This window comes from Poromitra crassiceps, assembly GCF_964638095.1.
Source record: "Poromitra crassiceps genome assembly, chromosome: 6".
In the NCBI taxonomy this organism is placed as follows: domain Eukaryota; kingdom Metazoa; phylum Chordata; class Actinopteri; order Beryciformes; family Melamphaidae; genus Poromitra; species Poromitra crassiceps.
In genome coordinates, this window is record NC_139627.1 from 41528752 (window position 1) to 41552954 (window position 24203).

At 43.6% G+C, this 24203-nt stretch overlaps 1 protein-coding gene across 1 annotated transcript in view; it reads left to right on the plus strand.

Moving 5' to 3' along the window:
* Positions 1–14991: 14991 nt before the first annotated feature.
* Positions 14992–24203, plus strand: part of mid1 (midline 1) — a 38531-nt gene continuing 29319 nt past the window's right edge. Inside the window, exon 1 of the mRNA XM_083638893.1 lies at positions 14992–15119. The gene's annotated coding sequence lies outside the window, so the exon portion shown is untranslated. The remainder of the gene's footprint in view (positions 15120–24203) is intronic.

Genomic DNA, 24203 nt, shown 5'->3' on the forward strand with positions numbered 1-24203 from the left:
TGCAGCCTTGGCTTGATATTATTAACTGCGCCTAAGCTCATGTAGATAGAGGACAGGCAGTCTCCTGTCAAGCTGCAAGCTACTGTCTGGCTGCTCGTAAATGTCTGTTTCTCATCAATGCACTGTGTTCCAATGATGGCACTGTACTCCAACTGTCTCTTGGACATGCTCATGTTGTTATATTCTAGTTTGGTATTTTGGTATACAGTATGTAATTGTATACCTTGACCCTTTTATACTGAACTTTTATGGTGTATAGACTAATTAAATGTATACAGAGATTTTTGGGTACATGGCCATACACTTTTCTTTCATGTTTGAATGTATTTCATTATGTAATTCCATATGGCAATGAATGTTCTGTAATGAAGTGTAAATATAAAAAAATAAAGTGTAAATCTAAGTTGTTTTGTGATATTGCATTTACACTGTAATATCTTGACATTTAGCTACAGTACCTTAACAGTGACCTTTTGTAACACATGCTTTAATTATAATACACAAGTCACTCCTTGAAATGCTGCAGTCTCCATTTTACCACCATTCTCTGACTTTGTTCTTCCAGAAACACAAAAACTGGAAGATATATTTTGAATGTAATAAATGACACTATATTCAGTGTAATATTATTATATACAGTCCATGAGTGTAATGCAGTCAAATGCCAGATATAATGAGTCAGAATAGTCTGAAGTGACTGTGATGTTTTAGTACTCATTTTCTGCTTGAATGCCTCTAGTTGTGTTTGTCATGCATGAATGATTATCGTACAGCATTTCAAAGACTGATTATTTACTGGTATATGTTTTTTTATGCACCTGTTGATTTAACCAGAAACAATTATCAGTGCTATTCCTAGTTTTCATAGAGTCAAACTGCCTGTCTATTTCATCTGCAGATGTCATTCTAATATCATATGTGATGATTTTGTTTCTTGTGACACAGTGAAACGGATACTTTAAGCTGCTGGATACCAAACAGCACTCTCATCTAATACATTCCTTCAGTATGGGTATCAGTCATTGAGTTTTGTATTTTTTGTATTGCATTATTATACAATTCTAAGTAATAAGTAATGGATGCTGATGCAGATTTGTGTATGTTTTTTGTTTTTTTTGCCTTTTTGATAGAAACAGTAGAGAAACAGGAATGATTGGGGGGTGACACTCACTTGTTAGAACTTCGTGGAATCTGCCAACTGCATTACAGTATTTAAATCTTCCAAAATCTTGACACATCCAGGCTGTGTAATATATTAGTTTACAAAGAGAATAGCAGTATTTGGTGAGAGAATAACCTTATGACAATGACAAGGAACATGAGTCACAGTGATGTTATCTAGTGATTCATCAAAACTGAGTCTTCTGAAAAATAAACAGTCGAGTTATAACATTGTGATGGATTAAACCTACATAATCACATCATCTTGCTAACTAATGCTCGGTGGATACTGTACTCAAGGAAAGTGAACAGTTAGAATATTTTATGAGGACCTTACTCCATATAAAATGTATTTCAATGTCTTAATTACTAGTACAAAAATGATGTCCTTTGCACATGTAGTAATTGGTGTCCTTTGTTCAAGCAACAAACCATTGGATAGGAACAATTGAGGCAGTTCATGCTATGTTGAAAGGCAGCAGCATATGAATGCTTTAGCTGCACCTCTGACCCCATAAAGACATAATGGTGACTGAAAACAGTAATAACGTGTAAGACACGTGGCTGTCTGGTGACCTCCCAGAGACCTCACTCTACCTCCAGGAAGTCATCCAATCACAGGGCCAAACGGGCCAAACAGAGGCTGTTAACACAAAACATGGGTGCCAATCGCTTATGGCAGAATGTGGTGTTTGTCAGCAGTCTTAGTGAAACAATATTGGATTTTCAAGTAAAAAAAAAAGGGGGGGGGGTGAGGGGGGTGTAAATCAAAAACCTTATCTGTTGAGCATTCAGTGCCAAACCTTTACACGGTGAAACTTTCAGGCAACTATTTGCAGGTTGCAAATTGCATGAAGCATCATTTTCATGCAACTTGATATTTACACAAAGCAATTCAAAAATAATAACCAAGTCTCAACACTTGTTTCACTAAAACAGCTAGTTAGATTGGTAATGTTTCATATTGTTTTTCCTTGTCTCTCTGCTACAGTAGATTACTGTATCAACTTATTTTGTACTGGCTGGCTATTTCTTTCATTATGGCTGTCCTGGAGAAGAAGAAAGAGAAAAGAAGAAGCTGTAGAGAGAGGATATGGAGAAGAGAGCCATATCAGTGCATTAATAGCCTACTAATCAGCGTTTTGATTGGCTGTTGCATGAAACTAGTTTCACAAAGTTGAGAGTTTTGCAACTGTTGCAGCTGAGTTTCAGAGAAGTTTCAAGTCCCTTTGTAATTAAATTAATAATTTGCAGTTTCACCTCAGTTTCAACCAACTAAAGTTGCGTGAAAGTTTGATCGAGCCAGCCTGCTGTTAAGTGTTTGGTGACCTCTAATAATTGTAGGTTCCGCTCTGTCATGTGTGCGTGTTCTTTGAACTAATGTTTAGTTGATAGGGATCTCACACTGAAATAATTGGACTGGCCACAAGAGGGAAGCATAAGCTAAGGAAACTCAGCTTTCAGTCCTTTTCAGGCTGTATTTCTGAAGATGCACTACATATTTAGTCATTGTAAGTAAAGTCCCATTCATATTTATTCATGTGTTTTACTCATATTACCATTATGCAATTCATATGTGCTCTATAAGGGGGGGGGGGGGGGGGCGTGGCGAAAATGCAACTTAAAATGCAAACCTTACTGATGTGTTTGCTGTCGCTTGCCGGACTCTCTCCCTGCAGTGGGAGAGATACATACAGGGTGGCCGGTGATGATGGTGGTGGTAGCGGCCTAGCGGGCCAGCCTGGCGGTGAGGTGACTGGTGAGGAGGACTGGAGGATGAGCTGAGGGGGAGAGAGATGGACATGAAGGTGAGAGTGCACCCGTTCGGTAAGCAGAAGCTAACAAACAATTGGCTCAAAGTCAACAGTAGGCTAATGGGAGATGACGATTATCTGGAGTGCAGGAACACACCCCCTTGATAAAGTTGCAATTAAGTAGGCCTACTTGGTGAACAAACTAGCTGGTGTTTGTAAAGCAACTTCAATTTGGCTAGCTAGCTTACTACTTTTATGAGCACAGGTGTTGATCATAACGTCAATGCGGTGTAGGGGGAGTGACTAGATTGTGCGAGGGAGGCAAATTCACAGCAACCATTTTGGGCTGGTAAAACAGGAAGTAAAGCAGGTGTAGGCTAACCAATAACATTAATGAGGGCCCTGGTAGGCTACTGGAACGCCTAAATGGAATAGAAGCGGTATTGGTTATTATTGGTTAGCCTACATTGCTTCCTTTACCCCCTCAAAACGGTTGCTGTGAAGAGGGCCTATAAATTAAATTGAGACAAAGCTTATGTAGCCTATTTATTTATTAAAACAACAATTTGTCCAACATGACCTGTATTGTATTGATATGTCATCAATGCAGCTTTTTTGCACCTCTTTATCAGGGAGTCCAATAATTCTGGACCTTATTCTATCATCTTAAAACTTCACCCAATTCGCCCTTTTCACTTCCCACCCAATTCACCCGTTTTGTGTCTAAAATGCAGGAAGTAACTCAGGTGCAAGCAGAACATTAATGAGGGCTTGGTTTCCAACTTCCAATCCATTTCGGTGTTCCAGTATCGGGGCCCTCGTTACTGTTTGGCTTGCACCTGTGTGTTACTTCCTGCCTTTTAATTGTCTCGTGTTTCGTTGAGCTAGCATCCCCAGAGGAAGAGTGTCAGAGAGAGAGGAGAGCAAGGAGCTGATTCCCTCTTGGCCGAACACACCATACGCCAAAGCCATGCCGAACTGAAGCTTGAAGCTTATTCATTTATTATTATTATTAGGGGTCCAAGCACGAAGTGCGTGGATCCCTATTGTATCTGTTCCGATTATTAGGGGTCCAAGCACGAAGTGCGTGGATCCCTATTGTATCTGTTCCGATTATTTTTTTTTTCTTCTTCTCCGGTAAAACTGTATGTACAGCAGAAACTGTAATGCTCAGCGTAGCCAGACTGGGCACATAGATTGTAAATGTGCCTCACTACTCAGAAACAAAAAATGACCCATATCGGCCAGATGGTGGCGCTATAACAGACCATTTCGCGTTATGGTCCATATCTTCTGAACCGTGTGTCCTATACTAAAAATTTCACTTCTCAGGGATTCCTTGGATCAATACGCATCTATCCATCTAGGCCCCGCCCATTTGCGTGTGCCTAGATTTTCCGCCATTTTGAATTTTATCAAAAACCTACTTTTGCGAACTCCTCCTAGACCGTTTGGCCAAATCACATAGGAATTATTCTGGGTCATCTAAGGACTACCCCGACCCAAAGTTATTAAAGGATTTTGGATACGTGAAACCGTTTTGAAATGATAAATGTCTAAACTTTTGTGTATTTGCTTTTGTTCTTTTCCTACCCTAAAAGTGTGTGGATCTCAGAAACCATACACCCCCCATCACCCAAACTTTCCACACAGGTTCACGACATCACCCACTACTCAGAGTAAAAAAATTACACCAATCCACCAGACGGTGGCGCTATAACAGCCAATTTCACGTTTGTCGGTCCATAACTTCTGAACTGCGAGCTGTAGAATCAAAATTCCACATCTACTGGTTTCCCTGGAGCATCATGTATCTAACCCACTAGGCCACGCCCATTTCTGCGTGGTAGATTTTCCGCCATTTTGAATTTGATCAAAAACCTACTTTTGCGAGCTCCTCCTAGACCGTTTGGCCAAATCACACAAAACTTTTTCTGGGTCATCTATGGACTACCCCGACCTAAGGTTATTAAAGGGTTTTGGATACGTGAAACCGTTTTGAAATGATAAATCTCGAAACTTTTAATGAAACACACGCCAACACTAAATTGCCCACAACTCATTAACCGGTCAATTACAACTACTGCTGCTACTACTGCTACCACTCCCACTACTACCAACACTACTACTACTACTATTACTACTTCTGCTACTATTACTACTACTACTACTACTACTACTACTACTGGAAGTTGGAATGTAGCATTTTGGGTGGGGTTAATGTGTTTTGGGGTTCTGCATCTGCTGTAACATAATACACAGTTGGTTTAGATGTCACACAGTAATGCCCGATCCACAAAGACTTGACACCCACGTTTGAATAAAAACAAGTTTCTGCCATAATAAGGTGACATCCGTGCCTCGTCATTGCTGTGGAAGGATGGTGTAGGGGTGAAGTAGCAGACCCCAACGCTGGAGGTCCTGGGTTCAAACCACGGCCAGGTAACTGTTTTATTTTTTGAAAATGTAGAATAAAGGTTAATCTGGATATAATTATGTATAACGCTGCTGAATACACACTGTGTACATAGCAGAATAACTGAATATGCCTATTCATGGTAATGTCATATTTCGACGTCATCTTGACATTCCTGTGTAGATGTCTAAATGATCCTCAAATCGGCTGTGATTTGGCCTAGTCCTGGACGTCACTGAAAGATGATATCAGAACATCATCATGATGTAATTGTGTTTGCTGGGAGACTTCTTTCAGATGAGAGAGGAAAAACATTCCAATACATTATTGTGTCTTCACATGTGAAAGGTCCAAAAAGAGAATTCAATCTGAATTATCCTTGTCACTCATGTGCTCATTGTAACAGCACAACCCACACCAATTAGTTCAAACACCTCCATTCAGGGCATACTTTTAATGTAAAGTGGTGCATTATGTGTGTAATACAAAAATGTCCTTAATGGTAAATGGACTGCATGACAAGCTGCCATGCAGGGTGCTGGCTATAGTCACCAAAAGCAATTTCAGGGATAAACCCCATCAACCTTCTGTAGTGGACGCCACTACGCCCTATGGTTTGATGTGTGTGTGGGAAAGACACAATGACAACTGAAAATTCTGATTTCAGAACACAAAAGCTCCATCATGAGACAAGAACTAACCTCTCCTGTTGCAAAACACGTTCTTGAACACAGCCACGCAATCTCCAGCTAACATTTCCAAGATATTGAAAAAGTTCATAAAACACCGCAAAATAAGGAGGCAGCATGTGGGGTTTTAATTACTGTTACTGACTTACCTGTCTGAAGTTGAAAGTTTTTCATCCCACGTGGGGTTTGAAATTTGAGCGGCAATGGTCTTTAGTTAGCATAAGTCATGTGCTTTACCAAGTGAGCTATCCAGACTGTTGTATTTAACTTTGTAGACCATATTATATGTATCTGCAGAGCCAGAGAAGTACTTGTCGTATTGACAGTATGTTCTACCCAAATACCACTTTCTGTCCAGATACTTAAAGGGATATTGTACACAAAAACTGCTTTCTATCCAAGTACTACTTCAAGTTTCAAGACATCACCCACTACTCAGAGGAAAAAATTACACCAATCTACCAGATGGTGGCGCTATAACAGCCAACCACCACTACTACTGCTGCTGCTGCTACTACTACTACTATTGGCTACTAGTGGCGGCTGTGGCTCAGGAGGTAGAGTGGGTTGTCCACTAATTAGAAGGTTGGTGGTTCGTTCCCCGGCTCTTCCAGTCCGCACGTCGAAGTGTCCTTGGGCAAGACACTGAACCCCAAATTGCTCCCGATGGCTGTGCCAGCACCCTGCGTGGCAGCTGGCCGCCTTCGGTGTGTGAATGGGTGAATGTAGGCACATTGTAAAGCGCTTTGGATAAAAGCGCTATATAAATGCAGTCCATTTACCATTTACCATTTACTATTCTTAGTACTTCTGCTGCTACTACTGCTACCACTCCCACTACTACCAACACTATTACTACTACTGCTACTACTACTACTACTAGTACTGCTTGGAAACCGTCAGGTCACCGGATCTCAACCAAACTTTGTTTACTTGTGCATATACCAAGTCTGAATAAATGTGCACTATCTGACATATACCCCCCAAGTCACCGGAAGCTTGGACCCCGCATCGCCGCTTGCGGCTATATTTTTTTTTTTTCTTCTTCTCCGGTAAAACTGTATGTACAGCAGAAACTGTAAGGCTCAGCATAGCCAGACTGGGCACATAGATTGTAAATGTGCCTCACTACTCAGAAACAAAAAATTACCCATATCGGCCAGATGGTGGCGCTATAACAGACCATTTCGCGTTATGGTCCATATCTTCTGAACCGTGAGGCGTAGAATCAAAATTCCACTTCGGCTGTATTCCCTGGATCAATACGCATCTATCCATATAGGCCACGCCCATTTGCGTGTGCCTAGATTTTCCGCCATTTTGAATTTTATCAAAAACCTACTTTTGCGAACTCCTCCTAGACCGTTTGGCCAAATCACATAGGAATTATTCTGGGTCATCTATGGACTACCCCGACCCAAAGTTATTAAAGGATTTTGGATACGTGAAACCGTTTTGAAATTATAAATGTTTAAACTTTTGTGTATTTACTTTTGTTCTTTTCCTGCCCTAAAAGTGTGTGGATCTCAGAAACCATACACCCCCCATCACCCAAACTTTCCACACAGGTTCACGACATCACCCACTACTCAGAGTAAAAAAATTACCCCAATCCACCAGATGGTGGCGCTATAACAGCCAATTTCACGTTTGTCGGTCCATAACTTCTGAACTGCGAGCTGTAGAATCAAAATTCCACATCTACTGGTTTCCCTGGAGCATCATGTATCTAACCCACTAGGCCACGCCCATTTCTGTGTGGTAGATTTTCCGCCATTTTGAATTTGATCAAAAACCTACTTTTGCGAGCTCCTCCTAGACTGTTTGGCCAAATCACACAAAACTTTTTCTGGGTCATCTATGGACTACCCCGACCTAAGGTTAGTAAAGGATTTTGGATACGTGAAACCGTTTTGAAATGATAAATCTCGAAACTTTTAATGAAACACACGCCAACACTAAATTGCCCACAACTCATTAACCGGTCAATTACAACTACTGCTGATACTACTGCTACCACTCCCACTACTACCAACACTACTACTACTACTATTACTACTTCTGCTACTATTACTACTACTACTACTACTACTACTGGAAGTTGGAATGTAGCATTTTGGGTGGGGTTAATGTGTTTTGGGGTTCTGCATCTGCTGTAGCATAATACATAGTTGGTTTAGATGTCACACAGTAATGCCCGATCCACAAAGACTTGACACCCACGTTTGAATAAAAACAAGTTTATGCCATAATAAGGTTATATCCGTGCCTTGTCATTGCTGTGGAAGGATGGTGTAGGGGTAAAGTAGCAGACACCAAAGCTGGAGGTCCTGGGTTCAAACCACGGCCAGGTAACTGTTTTATTTTTTGAAAATGTAGAATAAAGGTTAATCTGGATATAATTATGTATAACGCTGCTGAATACACACTGTGTACATAGCAGAATAACTGAATATGCCTATTTATGGTAACGTCATATTTCGACGTCCTCTTGACATTCCTGTGTAGATGTCTAAATGATCCCCAAATCGGCTGTGATTTGGCCTAGTCCTGGACGTCACTGAAAGATGATATCAGAACATCATCATGATGTAATTGTGTTTGCTGGGAGCCTTCTTTCAGATATATGAAAGGAAAAACATTCCAATACATTATTGTGTCTTCAGATGTGAAAGGTCCAAAAAGAGAATTAAATCTGAATTATCCTTGTCACTCATGTGTTCAGCTCAGTGGCCTTGTGGTCTGAATGTCCGCCCTGAGACTGGGAGGTTGTGAGTTCGATCCCCGGCCGAGTCATAGCAAAGACTATAAAAATGAGACCCATTTGCCTCCCTGCTTAGCACTCAGCATCAAAGGGTTGGAATTGGGGGGTTAGATCACCATATGATTCCCGAGCGTGGCGCACGCTGCCGCTCACCGCTCCCCCAGGGGATGGGTCAAATGCGGAGAACAAATTTCACACATTGTGTGACAATCAGTGGGACTTTACCTTTACTTTACTTCCATTGTAACAGCACAACCCACACCAATTAGTTCAAACACCTCCATTCAGGGCAGACTTTTAATGTAAAGTGGTGGATTATGTGTGTAATACAGACATGTCCTTAATGGTAAATGGACTGCATGACAAGCTGCAATGCAGGGTGCTGGCTATAGTCATCAAAAGCAATTTCAGGGGTAACCCCCTCAACCTTCTGTAGTGGACGCCACTACGCCCTATGGTTTGATGTGTGTTTGGGAAAGACACAATGACAACTGAAAATTCTGATTTTAGAACACAAAAGCTCCATCATGAGACAAGAACTAACCTCTCCTGTTGCAAAACACGTTCTTGAACACAGCCACGCAATCTCCAGCTAACATTTCCAAGATATTGAAAAAGTTCATGAAACACCGCAAAATAAGGAGGCAGCATGTGGGGTTTTAATTACTGTTACTGACTTACCTGTCTGAAGTTGAAAGTTTTTCATCCCACTTGAGCGGCAATGGTCTTTAGTTAGCATAAGTCACGTGCTTTACCAAGTGAGCTATCCAGACTGTTGTATTTAACTTTGTAGACCATATTATATGTATCTGCAGAGCCAGAGAAGTACTTGTCGTATTGACAGTATGTTCTACCCAAATACCACTTTCTGTCCAGATACTTAAAGGGATATTGTACACAAAAACTGCTTTCTATCCAAGTATTACTTCAAGTTTCAAGACATCACCCACTACTCAGAGGAAAAAATTACACCAATCTACCAGATGGTGGCGCTATAACAGCCAACCACCACTACTACTGCTGCTGCTGCTACTACTACTACTACTATTGGCTACTAGTGGCGGCTGTGGCTCAGGAGGTAGAGTGGGTTGTCCACTAATTAGAAGGTTGGTGGTTCGTTCCCCGGCTCCTCCAGTCCGCACGTCGAAGTGTCCTTGGGCAAGACACTGAACCCCAAATTGCTCCCGATGGCTGTGCCAGCACCCTGCGTGGCAGCTGGCCGCCTTCGGTGTGTGAATGGGTGAATGTAGGCACATTGTAAAGCGCTTTGGATAAAAGCGCTATATAAATGCAGTCCATTTACCATTTACCATTTACTATTCTTAGTACTTCTGCTGCTACTACTGCTACCACTCCCACTACTACCAACACTATTACTACTACTGCTACTACTACTACTACTAGTACTGCTTGGAAACCGTCAGGTCACCGGATCTCAACCAAACTTTGTTTACTTGTGCATATACCAAGTCTGAATAAATGTGCACTATCTGACATATACCCCCCAAGTCACCGGAAGCTTGGACCCCGCATCGCCGCTTGCGGCTATATTTATTATTATTATTATTATTATTATTATTATTATTATAGTAGCAGCAGCAGTAGTAGTGGTGGTAGTACAATAGTACTGTAGTAGTAGCATGGTGTGGATTCTTAGTCTGACTTGATCTTGTTTCAATTCTGATATTACTGTGTAAGCAGCAGTCTAGGATTGATCATACCGTGTTTTGAAAGTAAACTTCCTCTCCCAGATAAGAAACCCTTCCCTTGCTAGGCAGAGCCCGGGGATTTCCTCGCCACTGAGAGCTGTGGTTCAACTTTCTAGGCCATGTTTTTGCTCCACAGCTGTGTGAGCCAAGCTGCAAGTCACCGGGCCAGCCTACAGTCCCACTCTGACTAGACCAGGGAGACAGAACAGGATGTCTGGATGCGTTTTACACAGAATCCTGCCTCCCCTTTTCCATCTGCGCCACAGAATGGAGCGGGGCTGCGTCCACACACTATTCCCCATTCAACCTTCTAACCACCACCAGGCCACGCGTAGGAAAGAACCGCCTGGAGACACTCTTCCCTCAGCTCCGCGCAGCATTTGCCTCCTGAAAGCAATTGATCAAATGGTCAAATATTTGATTTCACATCTTATCTTTGCAGCACTGACGGATGTAAGTTGATCCTTTGGCAGGTTGCTGCAAAACACTTCGCCACCGGGGGTCCATCCTGTCTGGGTCTGCTCACTGGCATCAGGAGCAGCTGCAGCGAGGACAGAAGAAGGTCACAACCCAAAAAGAGGCTGCATGTCCAGTAACAAGAGCGCCCCGGCCCTAGTGTTTCCTCTAGGAGCTCAAAGTCAAGACTGATGCAGCAGTCTCTGTAGACTGATACAGCAGTCTCTGTAGACTGATGCAGCAGTCTCTGTAGACTGATACAGCAGTCTCTGTAGACTGATACAGCAGTCTCTGTAGACTGATACAGCGGTCTCTGTAGACTGATGCAGCAGTCTCTGTAGACTGATGCAGCAGTCTCTGTAGACTGATGCAGCAGTCTCTGTAGACTAATACAGCGGTCTCTGTAGACTACTGTATCAGTCTCTGTAGACTGATACAGCAGTCTCTGTAGAGCCAAGACACAGCTCATTATCACTCTGGCACAAGTAAACATAGTTAAATCTGATGCTCCTTAAGCTGCAGTTGATTTTCTGTTACTTTTAGAAGCCTTGTCTGGAAGGTGGCTCAGTGGTTAGCACTGTTGCCTCACAGCAATAAGGTCCCGCCCGGGTTCGAACCCCGGTCCGTCCCAGGTCCTTTCTGTGTGGAGTTTGCATGTTCTCCCCGTGTTCGTGTGGGTTTTCCTTCCGGGTGCCCACCACCAAAATACATGTTGTTAGGGTTAATCCTCCTGTCAGTGCCCCTGACTAAGGCAATGGCAAAATAACTGGAGTTGGTCCCCGGGCGCTGCACTGCAGCTGCCCACTGCTCCTAGTTCTAGGAAGGTTCCTACAGTAGTAGAGGATGGGTCAAATGCAGAGGATGAATTAAGGACAACTTTACTTAACTTGCTGTATAGTGAACCGCTGAACTTTATTTTTTATTTTTTGCATTTTGCCTTTATTGATAGGACAGTAGGCTGACAGGAAAGGGGAGAGCGAGAGAGAGAGAGAGAGAGAGGGGATGACATGCGGCAAAGGACTACTACGGGTCGGATCCGAACCTGGGTCGGCCGCGTGAAGGACAAAGCCTTTGTGGTACGCGTTCTGCCAGGTGAGCCACCGGGACGGGACGCCCCCACTGATCTCAATTCTGAACTCAAGTCAGATGAAATTCTCCTTGAAGTGACATCAATGTTGCATCAGTGTTTTTCGTATTCTGTTAGTAAGAGGTAAAACTTACATCATTTTCAAATGCTGAGACAAGTCGCCATTTTGTGCTGATTCCTCACTCCCCCGGTCTCCACTGAATCTGAAAACAAAGCAAATGCATTTCAGATAGTTTATGGCAGTTCCCATTGGCTACACACAGTTAAGTATCAACACAAAATGTCCATCATTTCACTAATGGAAAAAGATGGAGGACAATAGTCTGGGGACAATAATGAAGACAAGAGTGACACAGGACCCAAATGTCAAAAACGGTGGTTTTTAGGAGATAGACAGTCATGGTTATGATTGGGTTATGAACTTCATTTTAAGGGAAAGTTTGTGAAAGATTAAAGGATTAGCGGTGATTACATTAAGCCCCTCAGCTTAGTCCAGTTTGAGGACAAAAAATGTGAAAGTTCAGACAAAAGTGCTTCACAGATAAGACATGTTGAAGTAATTGTGTGCACTTTTTGATTGTGAGCAGCACCCTCTTATTTGGAGTCATTTCTCCTGGAAAGAAAGTTGCTTTTTTTTTTTTCATACTTTTTTAATCAGAACCAAACAAGGATCAAATGTTGAGGATATTGTTTCGATCTTAATTTTTTTTTAAACTCTGACTTGCTTACAAAACAGGATCTCTGCTTTGCAAATCCAACTTTTTAAGTCTGTTTCGAGATTACCAGAACGCGGTTTCCGTGGCCAACAACGCTGTCGGACATTTTCTCACTGTGTTTGCAGAATCGATGAAGCAACACCAGCAGCACTGTGGGGAGACCGGCCCACAACGTCTCATTCCATCTACCCCGTCTGCTCTGCCTCATGCTCACACTTGGATGAGAATCGATTCATATTTTGCAGTCATTTTGAAACCAGGACCACATCGTTCACCCAGAAAGAGGCAGAAGATGACAACATGTTCAATGGACAGTGTATTGTAGTATCCAATGTGTGTGGGCCTGCATGTAAGCTGTGGATCTTTTAGAGTGCATTTTGCCAGAGATGTTTTCTTCTCAGCTGTCCTTGAGTCCACATGATAAAGTACAGCCCGTTTCGATTGGGATGCAGAACCTCTGGAGAGGGCGGGACCGGAGATCAATTCGGGTCAACCTCAATATGTCCGTCTTTTGGCAGCCGGCGCCGGGCTCGTGAAGGATTATTTATTTGGGAAAATTGCGTTAGCAGGATACCTCAGGACAAACACCGAAAGCCAGTTAGCTCAGCCTTCCAACCAGGGAATTGTGCAACCTGAAACAATGAGCGCCCTCCTCCTCCTCCTCCTCCCACCACCATCAGATATTACTCAGCATCCAGATGTGTTGCTCCACAGTTGATTGTTAACAAACTTGTGTTAGGAGACAGCAAGAGCAGACGCACAAACTGAACTCAGCTCACTTTTGTATTCATTTTCTGTCTTTTTATTTGCCTATTCTCAGCAGACAAACTGATCGAGGCTTTACATCAAGCAAACCTTATATTCTGTTTCATAATCATTTAGAATAGCTTCTGGGCTGTCTGATGAAATATGCATTTTCTGTTGCGTGGGAAAAGACGGTCACGTTAAAGCATGTCTTATTGGGCAACTGATACAATACAGTACTGTCTATAAAGTGCAATGACTCATACAGTAGAGCACCACATCCAGGACATAATAAGGGTGTAGCCGACGACACTGTAAACAACACCGCCTGTGCAGCGGTGTTCTGTATTCCCATGATCATTTTTGTAGCAGAGTAAAAGTGATCATTGCTACACAATATCGAAGTTGTGCAATTAATATCCACAGAGTGTGACTGGCAACACAGCATGTTGTACATATAGTTGGTTGCCATTCCATGTGATAACCCCCATCTGAGGTGTAGCCCACATTGCTTGGAGGAGAAACTGGTTCCCTCAGACACCGCATGGCACTACTAAATCATGCTCTCACCATATAATCATGCGTTTTATGCATCAAAGAAAAGTGCTAGCAGTTAATAATTAAGCAGAAAGATCTGCTTCGATAATAAGCAGTCATTTTATTTTATTAGAGGAGTTAAAACAGAGGGGAAATTCCTCAAGATTACGTTTAGGTCTGGCAGAAATCCGTGGTAACCTTGACTTCTCCTCCACTTGCGGGACGCACACACCCAGTCCCTCGAATATGATCTCACATATTGCGAGGATTGACTTGTGTTTTCAGACTGACTCATCTATCTCACAAGGTGAACTCTCGTTAAGGAGGGAGAAATGCAATTCTGCCTTGTTTAACAGCAGTGCTTCTTGCTGCTTTCTCCCTGCCTGCTGTCTAGTGTGGCTCCTCTTAAGATCAAGCTTTCTTTTTCTCTCCCCAAGATTCTGCAACCCAAGAGCTGCCCGGGGCCAAGTGGGGGAGAAAAACTCTCCGGAAGAGAAACCATTTATCCCCATTATCAGATGCTGACTTTCAATATATCACAACCAGATCCAGCCTGCGACACACACACACTTTTTCCCCTCTACCTGTTATATTTTGAGTTTAGCACTACTACAAATTGGGGCAGCTACTCAGTAACAGTGCCGGTATACCAGAACCACTGATACGGGTACGAAAAAAGGTGGTATTCCACCAAAGTCAGTTGATTTTCAGGGTCATTTTGTGGGGATAATGTATGTCCCCTCACAGCTTTGTTGTTCAGCTCCAGCTTCTCCAGGGTTAAGTATTCCTCTCGGCTTTCCGTGCTCCTGTGTGAACCTGCAGGGCAGATGAGTGTGTGTCAATGAGGTATGTGTGTGTGTGTGAGAGAGGGAGAGAGTGTGTGTGTGTGTGTGTGTGTGTGTGTGTGTGTACGTGTGCGTGCGTATACACCCCGATGCAGGGGAGTGTACAGGCAGACGCAACACCTTCAACCTCCTGTCTGTTTTTCCCCAGGGGAGCGATCAACTGCCTGACAGTCACAGTCAGCATTAGCCTACCGTTCAGCAGGGAGAGACGCTGGCCACCGCAGCAGCCATGGGGAAGCAGGTAAGACACACAGATAAGAGCGCAAACCATCAAAGAAGCCATTTGTGGCACTGTGCTGACTGACTGAGCTTCATCTGAACTAGATCTTAAAGGGACAGCTGCTCACCCTAAAATTCAAAATACATATTTTTCCTCTCACCGGTAGTGCTATTTATCCATCTGTATCGTTTTGGGATAGTTGCCTGAGTTTTGGATATATCAGAGATGTCTGCCTTCTCTTGAATACAATGGAACTGGATCAATGGCACTCAGCTTGTAGTGCTCGAAGCACCAAAAAAATGCATTTGAAAAACTCAACAGCATTGTCTCTTTCCAGAAATCATGACCCGGTTACTCAAGATAATGCACAGACTTTGTTGTGAGCAATTTCATGTAGGAACTATTTTCTTTTGCAGTCTCATGTTGGAACTAGCTAGCAGCTAGCGGGTGTAGTTTGGTCAAAAGAAAATAGTTCCTCCATGAAACTGCTCATAACGAAGTCTGTGGATTATCTTGAGTAACGAGGTCATGATTTCTGGAAAGAAACATTGCTGTTGAGTTTTTCAAATGTATTTCTTTGGCACTTTGAGCACCACAAGCCGAGTGCCATCCAGTTCCATTGTATTCAAGAGAAGGCAGACATCTCTGCGGACGATATCTCCAAAACTCAGGCAAATAACACAAAACGATATAGACGGATAAATAGCACTACAGGTGAGAGGGAATATATGTATTTTGGATTTTAGGGTGAGCTGTTCCTTTAACATTGAATCTGTACAAAGTGGCCATGATAATCATCCCAGAGCCGCCTCTTTGTACAGTCTTGAGGGTAGCAGCACTTTTGTGCCGAGTCAGATATAAGGCTCTTTCACACACAGATCGCGCAAAATTGCAGTTCTGAAGGCCCGCAAAGCCAGCAGCCTCGCCACAGAAATTGCTTTCACACAGAGCCAAGCAGCACGGCCACATTCCCGTCCTGCGGTGTGCTTTCAGGCGACATCCGGGACGGCATTAGCTCGGCAGGTAGAGCAGGTCGGCCAATGACTCAAGGGTTGGCGGTTCGAATCCCGCTCCCTCCCAGCTGTTGTCGTTGTGTCCTTGGGCAAGACACTTAACCCTCATTGCCTCGTATGAATGGGTATGAATGTCTATGAATGTTGGTGGTGGTCGGAGGGGCCGTAGGCGCGAAATGGCTGCCACGCTTCCGTCAGTCTTCCCCAGGGCAGCTGTGGCTACATCACCCGTAGCTTACCACCACTGGTACGAATGGTGTGAATGAATAATGATTCCTGTGAAGCGCTTTGGGTGTCTAGAAAAAGCGCTATATAAATCCAATCATTATTATTATTATTATTATCCACCCCTCCCGGATTGAAAGGCCAGCGAAGGCATTTTCACTCAGCTCCTTGCTCAAATGAATATTTTCATAGGTTAGTGTAGCCTAGCCTACTGTATGATGAACGAATTCATTCAACAACCAAACATCGCTGATGTATGCCAGCCAACGAGGTCGCAGCTGTGCGCTCGTTAAGGATCAGATAAAACAGAAAGTGTTGTCCACATGCATGGTAACAGCTTTCAATATTCATCTGATCGACTTTATGCATCACAGACACACCATCATGTAGCCTATTAGGTAAGCTACAAGGCTAATTCTTATCTTTTGGTTCCAGTTTTTTGTAAAGCAAATTATTCCCATCAAGTAGCCTAATTAGGGGCCGTTCTGAAAGACGACGCCCGCATATCAAACAGCTGCAGTCTGCATAACGTTCGTCGGGGGAATAGTAGCCTATAGACTACTATTGTTAGTAGTTTTTGTAAGGGAATGCACAGAGCTGGTTTCGAGAGGGAATATCCTCAGACCAACTCGCCACAGACAGCTATAGTCCTCTGAAGCTTATTATTATACCCGTTAATTTTACCTACTAATGTCAACATCGTTTGAGCACCTACTTACAGGCACGGAGCATTCCTCCTGGCGTCCCTGCAGTCATGATTGTATAGGCTACTTCTTTTACTTTCACTCATGCACTTTCTTGCTGCATGAGGTGATTTCCCCTGTAATTTTTTTATGAATGAGCTGACCATTCACACCGTTCCGGCTTGCTGCTCCGACGCTTTCAAGTGGAAGCGGGTTGCCTGGTAACCCGGCGCTGTGACAAGGTCTGCTGGCGGAAAGAAAGGCGTACAACAATTATCCACCAACGCGCGTTCACGACTTTCACATCGGAGGCGCGGATCCTATTTTTCGTGCATTTTTCGGCTTTCAAGGCCGGTGTGAAAGAGCCTATAGTGACTGCAGCAGATGACATCAACCCTCTGTGTAAAATCTGGCCCTTTACAGTCACAGTTTATAATCTTCTTGAAATAGATTGTTTTCTCTGTTCATATCCATATATTGTAATAGATTCTAGTTGCTCCTACAAGGGCATCGAAACCGTACTCTTCCGTGCATGCACATACCACGCACACGTCACTTGTTTGTGCATAAACACAGAGGCATAGACAAGAAAACACTGTTTACTGTAATGCAGCCATAATGCAATTATGCCGTATGAAGGGGGCTGTGTGTTTGTGTTTCTCAGTGAGAAATTTAATTTAGTAGGAGTAGGAGGAAATGTCCTCTGAAAAACAAGTTCAGTCTCGTTTGCACACTGCATCGTATCTGCTGACAGGAGCAGTGGGAGATATCAACTACCAAAATGGAACAGCTTGTTAGCTTGGCGAATTATATTGAATTGGCAAAAAAAAAATCAACGTGGCCCTTTCGGTGCATAACAAGCAATTTGTTTTTTTGATACTTTAAATGACAGAGGCGTTCCATTTTATGAATTTTTACACAAAAGCATGTCGTTTTCAGTAAAGCACCGTTGCTTTCCTCGTAACTTTTGTTTTGGTGGGAACTGAGGCGATGCCATGTTATTCTAAGAAAGGACAGAATGTGTGATTGTGCCAAATAACTGTGGACAGGCAGAACTCTGCTGAATTCATTTTGGTTTTCAGTACTTTCCCCTCATGCTCAGCAAGCATCTGGTTTGTGCTCTTGCTCTGAAACGCTTTCCTCGCTTCAGTTTTAAGAGACTGGACCAAAGTATTTTCTCTCAATATTCATCTTTCGGTGCCCCTGGTCTTGAATTCCATTCAATCAACATTCCTTCTTTTATATTATAAACTGGCCTGTGAGGACATTTCTTCTGAATGATGTTATTACTCTCCTGAGTGCTGCTGTGTGGATGTCTGCTGCTGGTGTCTGTTGACTTCTTTTTATACACTAAAGAGTGTGAATCATGCAGTGGCTGCACTCTCTCGCCCCCTACATAGCTCTGTTTCGTCTATTCGCTCTTCCTAATGATAAACAAAGCAAGCCTCCGTCTCAGCTCGGCAGTGCCAGCTCCATCAGCAGCTGGGAGTTCTCTGAGTCTGGTTGTTGTTGTGACAGGGAAAGACTCTGAGCTGGTTGAATCTCAGTGTTGGAGCTAGGAACTGTGGAAAGAACTGGTGTGTGTGTGTGTGTGTGTGTGTGTGTGTGTGTGTGTGTGTGTGTGTGTGTGTGTGTGTGTGTGTGTGTGTGTGTGTGTGTGTGTGTGTGTGTGTGTGTGTGTGCGTGCGTGCGTGCGTGCGTGCGTGCGTGCGTGCGTGTGTGCGTGCGCGTGTGCATGTGCGTGTGAGAGAGAGAGAAAGAGGGAGAGCGAGAGTGTGTGTGGAGAGTGTGTCACTCACCACATTGTGAGGTTGAATACTATTGTTTTGTCGCAGATACCTTCGCTGTATCACTTCCTGGGAGACAACATCCTTTACAAAGGCAACAGTATAATCCATTTCAAACTGGAGAGAATCTCCTTCAGAGGCCAAGCTGGAGGAATGTGTCCCACACCGCCTTGAAGGAATGTTTGGTTGACATGGAGATGAAGTGAAAGTGAGGACAGTGTGCAGAGCTAAGCCGCGCCAGAGCAACTAGGCAGAAAACTGATCATCCTGACTGTCCGTTAACCTGTTCCACACAGCAGAGGCAGGTCCTGCTCTAATCGTTAGGTTTTATAGACACTAGTTGTGTTGTCGTCACTTACAGTTCAAACTGCTTCCGACTGACAACGATGCCAAAAGGTCGCATTATTCCCCCATTTTCTCCCCAATTGTACTCGGCCAATTCCCAGTCGTTGCTCCACCCCCTCTGCCGATCGGGGGAGCGCGGGAAGGCTAGTAGCACATGCCTCCTCCGATACATCTGCAGTCGCCAGCCGCTTCTTTTCACCTGACAGCGAGGGGTTTCACCAGCAGGACGTAGTGCGTGGTGGGAGGATCACGCTATTCCCCCCCAGTTCTCCTCCCCCCCCAGAACAGGCACCCTGACCCACCAGAGGAGGCGCTAGTGCAGCGGGTCAGGACTCATACCCCACCGTCTTCCCAACCCGCAGACCCTGTTAATCGTGTCTGTAGGAACGTCTGACCAAGCCGGAAGTGGGGGTGGGACAGTGTGGCGAGTGCTTTTACCTCCCTCCACACTACTACCCAGACGCCCCAGCAGCACATGTGTGTTTTTTGTGCTTTTGAGAAGGTGCCGCAGCCTGGATGCAGCCACCCCGACATCCAAACAGCTGGCCTCCTGCCTTGGGCTCTGACAGTCTCCTTGGACCCAAGAACGTAGCGCACCACAACAGATGTTCAGACGCCCCTCCAGCAAGCCCTGGTTGAATACGCACTGTCTGGGTCTGTCTGGCGGTGTGGGAGGGCGGAGCAGCATAGGTGTACAGTCACACCCATGATGGGACGGCAAGACACATCATTTATAGCTTCCTCTGCGTTGGACGTTGCAGTGTCTTTAAATAGAGCTGCTAGCTCTAAGTAAGGCAGTGTTTTTTTTTTGGGGGGGGGGGGTTGGTTGGGGTGTGAGGTGGAGTTAGCAGAGGGGGTGAGCAGCACTTAACTGTAGCGCTATCTGATTAGCTCAATCCAGCTTTGTGGAGGGGCGATGGTTCTTGGTGAAGATGTGAAACTACTCGTCTTCTACGAGACCTACTGGATCTCCCTCTGAAGCTGGAAGCAATTACAGGCTTCTCCAAGCAGCAAAGAATGTGGCAGCAGGCAGGCTCTCTCTCACCACAGCCTTTCAGAAGAAGGAGACTGAAATAAAAAGGGCAAACTTTCAGGCTATGGGCTGTGGTGGCGGGGGGACTAAACATAACACATGACCTGACTTTCCCGAAAACTCCTTCACTCTTTTGTTGAAATACTAAATAAAACAAAAAAGCAGACAATACAGTATTTCACACTGTGTTGCTTCCAACCGCAAACTGCAACTGTTCGTCCCAGTGAAATGATTTATGGATGTTTGCTGTAGTTTTTTGTTTTGTGACCTTTGGTCATAGACAGTGGCTGTAGCTTGATTCATCGTTCTAACTGCCTGTGCAAGCAGATAAGGTAACACTCTGACAATAAGGGTCACTAAATTAAAGGTTAGTTCATGTTTAATAAGCATTAGTTACCCTTAGTTCATGTTTATTAACCCTAACAATGAACTAAACTATTAAATAATGCATAAATGAATACATGGTTAACATTGAACACCATTAGATAAATGATTACTACTAGACACATTACTTAACTGATAAATAATCATTCAATGAACAGTAGTTGTTTTATAGTTTTATAGTTTTTAAAGTATCATTGTATAGAGAGCTTTGCGACATGCAAAGTTATGTGTTAAATTGACAAAATTGTTGGCACCCCGTGGCACAATTCAAACGGGATCGGAAAAGTAACTTTATCCTCTGTTCACCGCCATTCAGACTTTGTCAGCGCTGGTACAGGGAGAAAAGCAGGAAGTGACGTTCGCTCTGCCTCTCTATATCATCTAAGCATTGTCAAAGTGATCTTTTAGGGGAGTTAAACTTGGAATTCTGTCACACAGGGCATTCCCCTTTTCTGAACTGTGGAAATCGCCCCCCAAACCTTTATAAAAATGTGAATGTGAGACATGTCCCTATGAGGCTTTTCTGATCGATTCAAGCATAGCAGTTAGTGGCTGTTTGGTTGTTGGAGCTTGTGAGAGGGGAGAGCTGGGCAGCTAGGCAGATGATGCTGGAGCATACTCAGAGGAACAGAATCACTTCCAGGTCAGTGCAGGCCCTGCAACACTCTATATGCCAGCTAGTCATAAAGCAAGCTGATGCGTGTGGATATTGGCTTAGGGTGTTGTTGTGTTGTGTACATGTTTCTGTTCAGAAAGCCAGTGCTAAACAGATAACAGCTGAGAGAGAGAGTGCTGCTGTGGAACACTATCTTAAATCATAGCTCTACAGTACTTCTGTTGAACGTTAAAGATGTAGAGTGAGCTATTGATTGACTTATGTGGTTGTTGTAGTTAATGTGGTGATTTATTTTGGTTTCAGTTTGGATTGGTTTTATGTACGTTATGCGTGCCTTGGGGAAGATTTTCACACTGATAGGGCGGCAAAGTAATTAAAATCTTGAGCCTTTGCCATGGCGCGGCTGTGCACTGGGTTTTGATGCCAATGTGCATTGCCAAGGAGTGGTTTTCTGGGAACATACTAGTTAGACAAATGGGAAATGGTTGTTTGCACTCTTTAGATGAGTGTTTGCACTCAACAAGATGCTCTTGTTGTCACAGTGTTTCCTCAGTGGATAAATATAATAAATAATAAATACCAAATATTCAGAATAGCCAAAGAGTTTCCTGACTGAAGGCGATATGCAAACTTAGACTTTTACTTCCATTTGGTTTCTGAAAGCTTACTGGCTTACTATCATACTTCCTCCTGCATCTATGCTCGTCTTTTTAACGCAAGGGCTGGGCGATAATTCAATGCAATATTATCGTTTATATTTCAGTGAAATCATATCGTGAATCACGATATGATTTCACTGATTTCACTGATTTTCACGATTCGTGATGATACAGTATGAAGATATTTCAATATCGTGACACATTTCTGCTGTCCAAATTGATGATGACAAGCAAATTTGACTTAAAAACCTAAAATTAGGTATGGTAGGAATATTATTTGAATATTTCTGTTTTGCTTGACATCACACCTACCATTCGGTTCAATGAGATGAACATTAATTTGATTATTTATCTTGATTTTGCATACATGAACACTATACTATATACAGTATATATATCGATATCGATAAAAATCCTTATGATTATCATTATATTGATTTCAACCATATTGACCCAGCCCTACTTTTTTTTGCACATTTCTGTGGTCCGTGATCTGATGAACAGTGTTTGCAGAGCAGTTTAGACGACAACATCTATTCTATTGTGAGGATGTATGGGGCCGATGTAGTGGAGGCAGTGATGCAGCAGAGCCCTGGAGACTGACCCCATCTGTTCCGGGCCTGGTTATTTAGTCAGAGACTCATCAAAATGTGCTCCCTAAGGTTTACCGCTCCCCCCCTTTGTCTCCCCATTTGCTACCCCTTTGTCTTATTCTAGAGAGTGGGGGGCGCCAGGGGCAAGAGCACAGCCCCAGAAAGGGGGTTGCTGCTGGGCCCAACAGCACAGCCCCAACATTAATGGAGGCAACATCCATGAAATGACCCAGTGGAAGGGACGCTTCCTGGGCATGCTTTACGCTCGCGTGAGCATACGGCTGTGGCTGTGGCAGGGCGGGGAGCCCTGGAGACGAGGGAGGGGTGTGCGCGGAAAGAGACTAGCTAGGATGCTGTGTTTTGTTTCGACTCGTCCATGTGCCGCTGACAGTGGAGCGCTGAACCATCAGTGGGAGTTACATCTTGTTCCTGTGTGTGAGAGGATCACCCTGGACCACAGCATGTAAGTCGAGGCCTGCTGCTTATTATGTGGCTGGCGAAGCTAGTGGGAAAACATGTGATGATCTGTGTTACTTCCTGGGCATTTCTCGTGGAGGTTGTTTTGCCTGACCAGTCTGTCCTCACGCTGACCTAATCATGTGACTCGCGTGGAAATGTGTCCGGTTTGAACTGAAAGTGTTTCCTTTTGTGCTGCGCAAGCGCAATGCGTTCTTTCTTTCATGAGAACAATGCAACTCAAAATGACATAATGATATAAGATGATTTAGTGATGCAGCAATTCAATGGCGTGAGCATCATCACGGCAAACCAACTCACCCCACAATTGAATTGAATTGAATTTCAGGATTTCTTTGTTCAACAGCTCAAATGAATTTGCACTTGCTAATTAGTACTAAGAGCAAGCCAAACCCTGTAACACGATGACATGGCCTGTGAATGTCTGTTAGCCTGCTCCCACAGATAAACCCTGTTTCTGCCTTAGCCATGTGGATGGAAGTTTTTATGTAACATGAGATTTCAGAGCCTTTTTTTGTGTTCTAACTTCTTATCTGCTCCTTCAGGAGGGCCTTTCTGCGCCTTTTCACTTCCTTTTCCAATTCATGCAGCTTGATGTGCCAAGCAGCACCAACAGGATGGCTTCTGGCAGCAAATGGCCTTATTTAGTGGGGATGAATATTCATCTGTTTGGACTCATTATTTCCCACAGTATACTGTGTGCTGTTAGTGATGATAAGGGAATAGTATACAGCACATTTTCAGGAAGTAATTTTAGGATTACATTTAGAACTTCAACTTCCTGATTGCCACTTATAGAAATGACACAATACACACACAATTTAAAAAAATAATAATGTATTAATTCTCAGCTTTACAAAGTTTGGATTGCATTTATCGCAGCTTTTAGCTGTACTTTATCAACTACGTTGGCTATAAGGCTGAAGTCAATTCCTCCTTTGAGTACTGACAAACAGGTACCGTATTCACGAAAATATGCTGTGTGTGTGTGTGTGTGTGTGTGTGTGTGTGTGTGCGTGCGTGCGTGCGTGCGTGCGTGCGTGCGTGTGTGTGTGTGTGTGTGTGTGTGTGTCAGCAATACCAGTTTTGTGAGTTAGTCTGGATCATGGATCAGGTTGTGTTTCCAGTGGGCGAGGTGTAGACAGTTTCTAAAACCACAGTCCAGACATGTTCTTTTGCAGTGCTTCAGTTTCCTCTTAATGTGTATTACAGCTCAGAAGGGGTGTGACTCTGGATTTGACCTGAGTGTGTACACACTACACAGTGTAGCAAACCATTTCCACCAGTTAA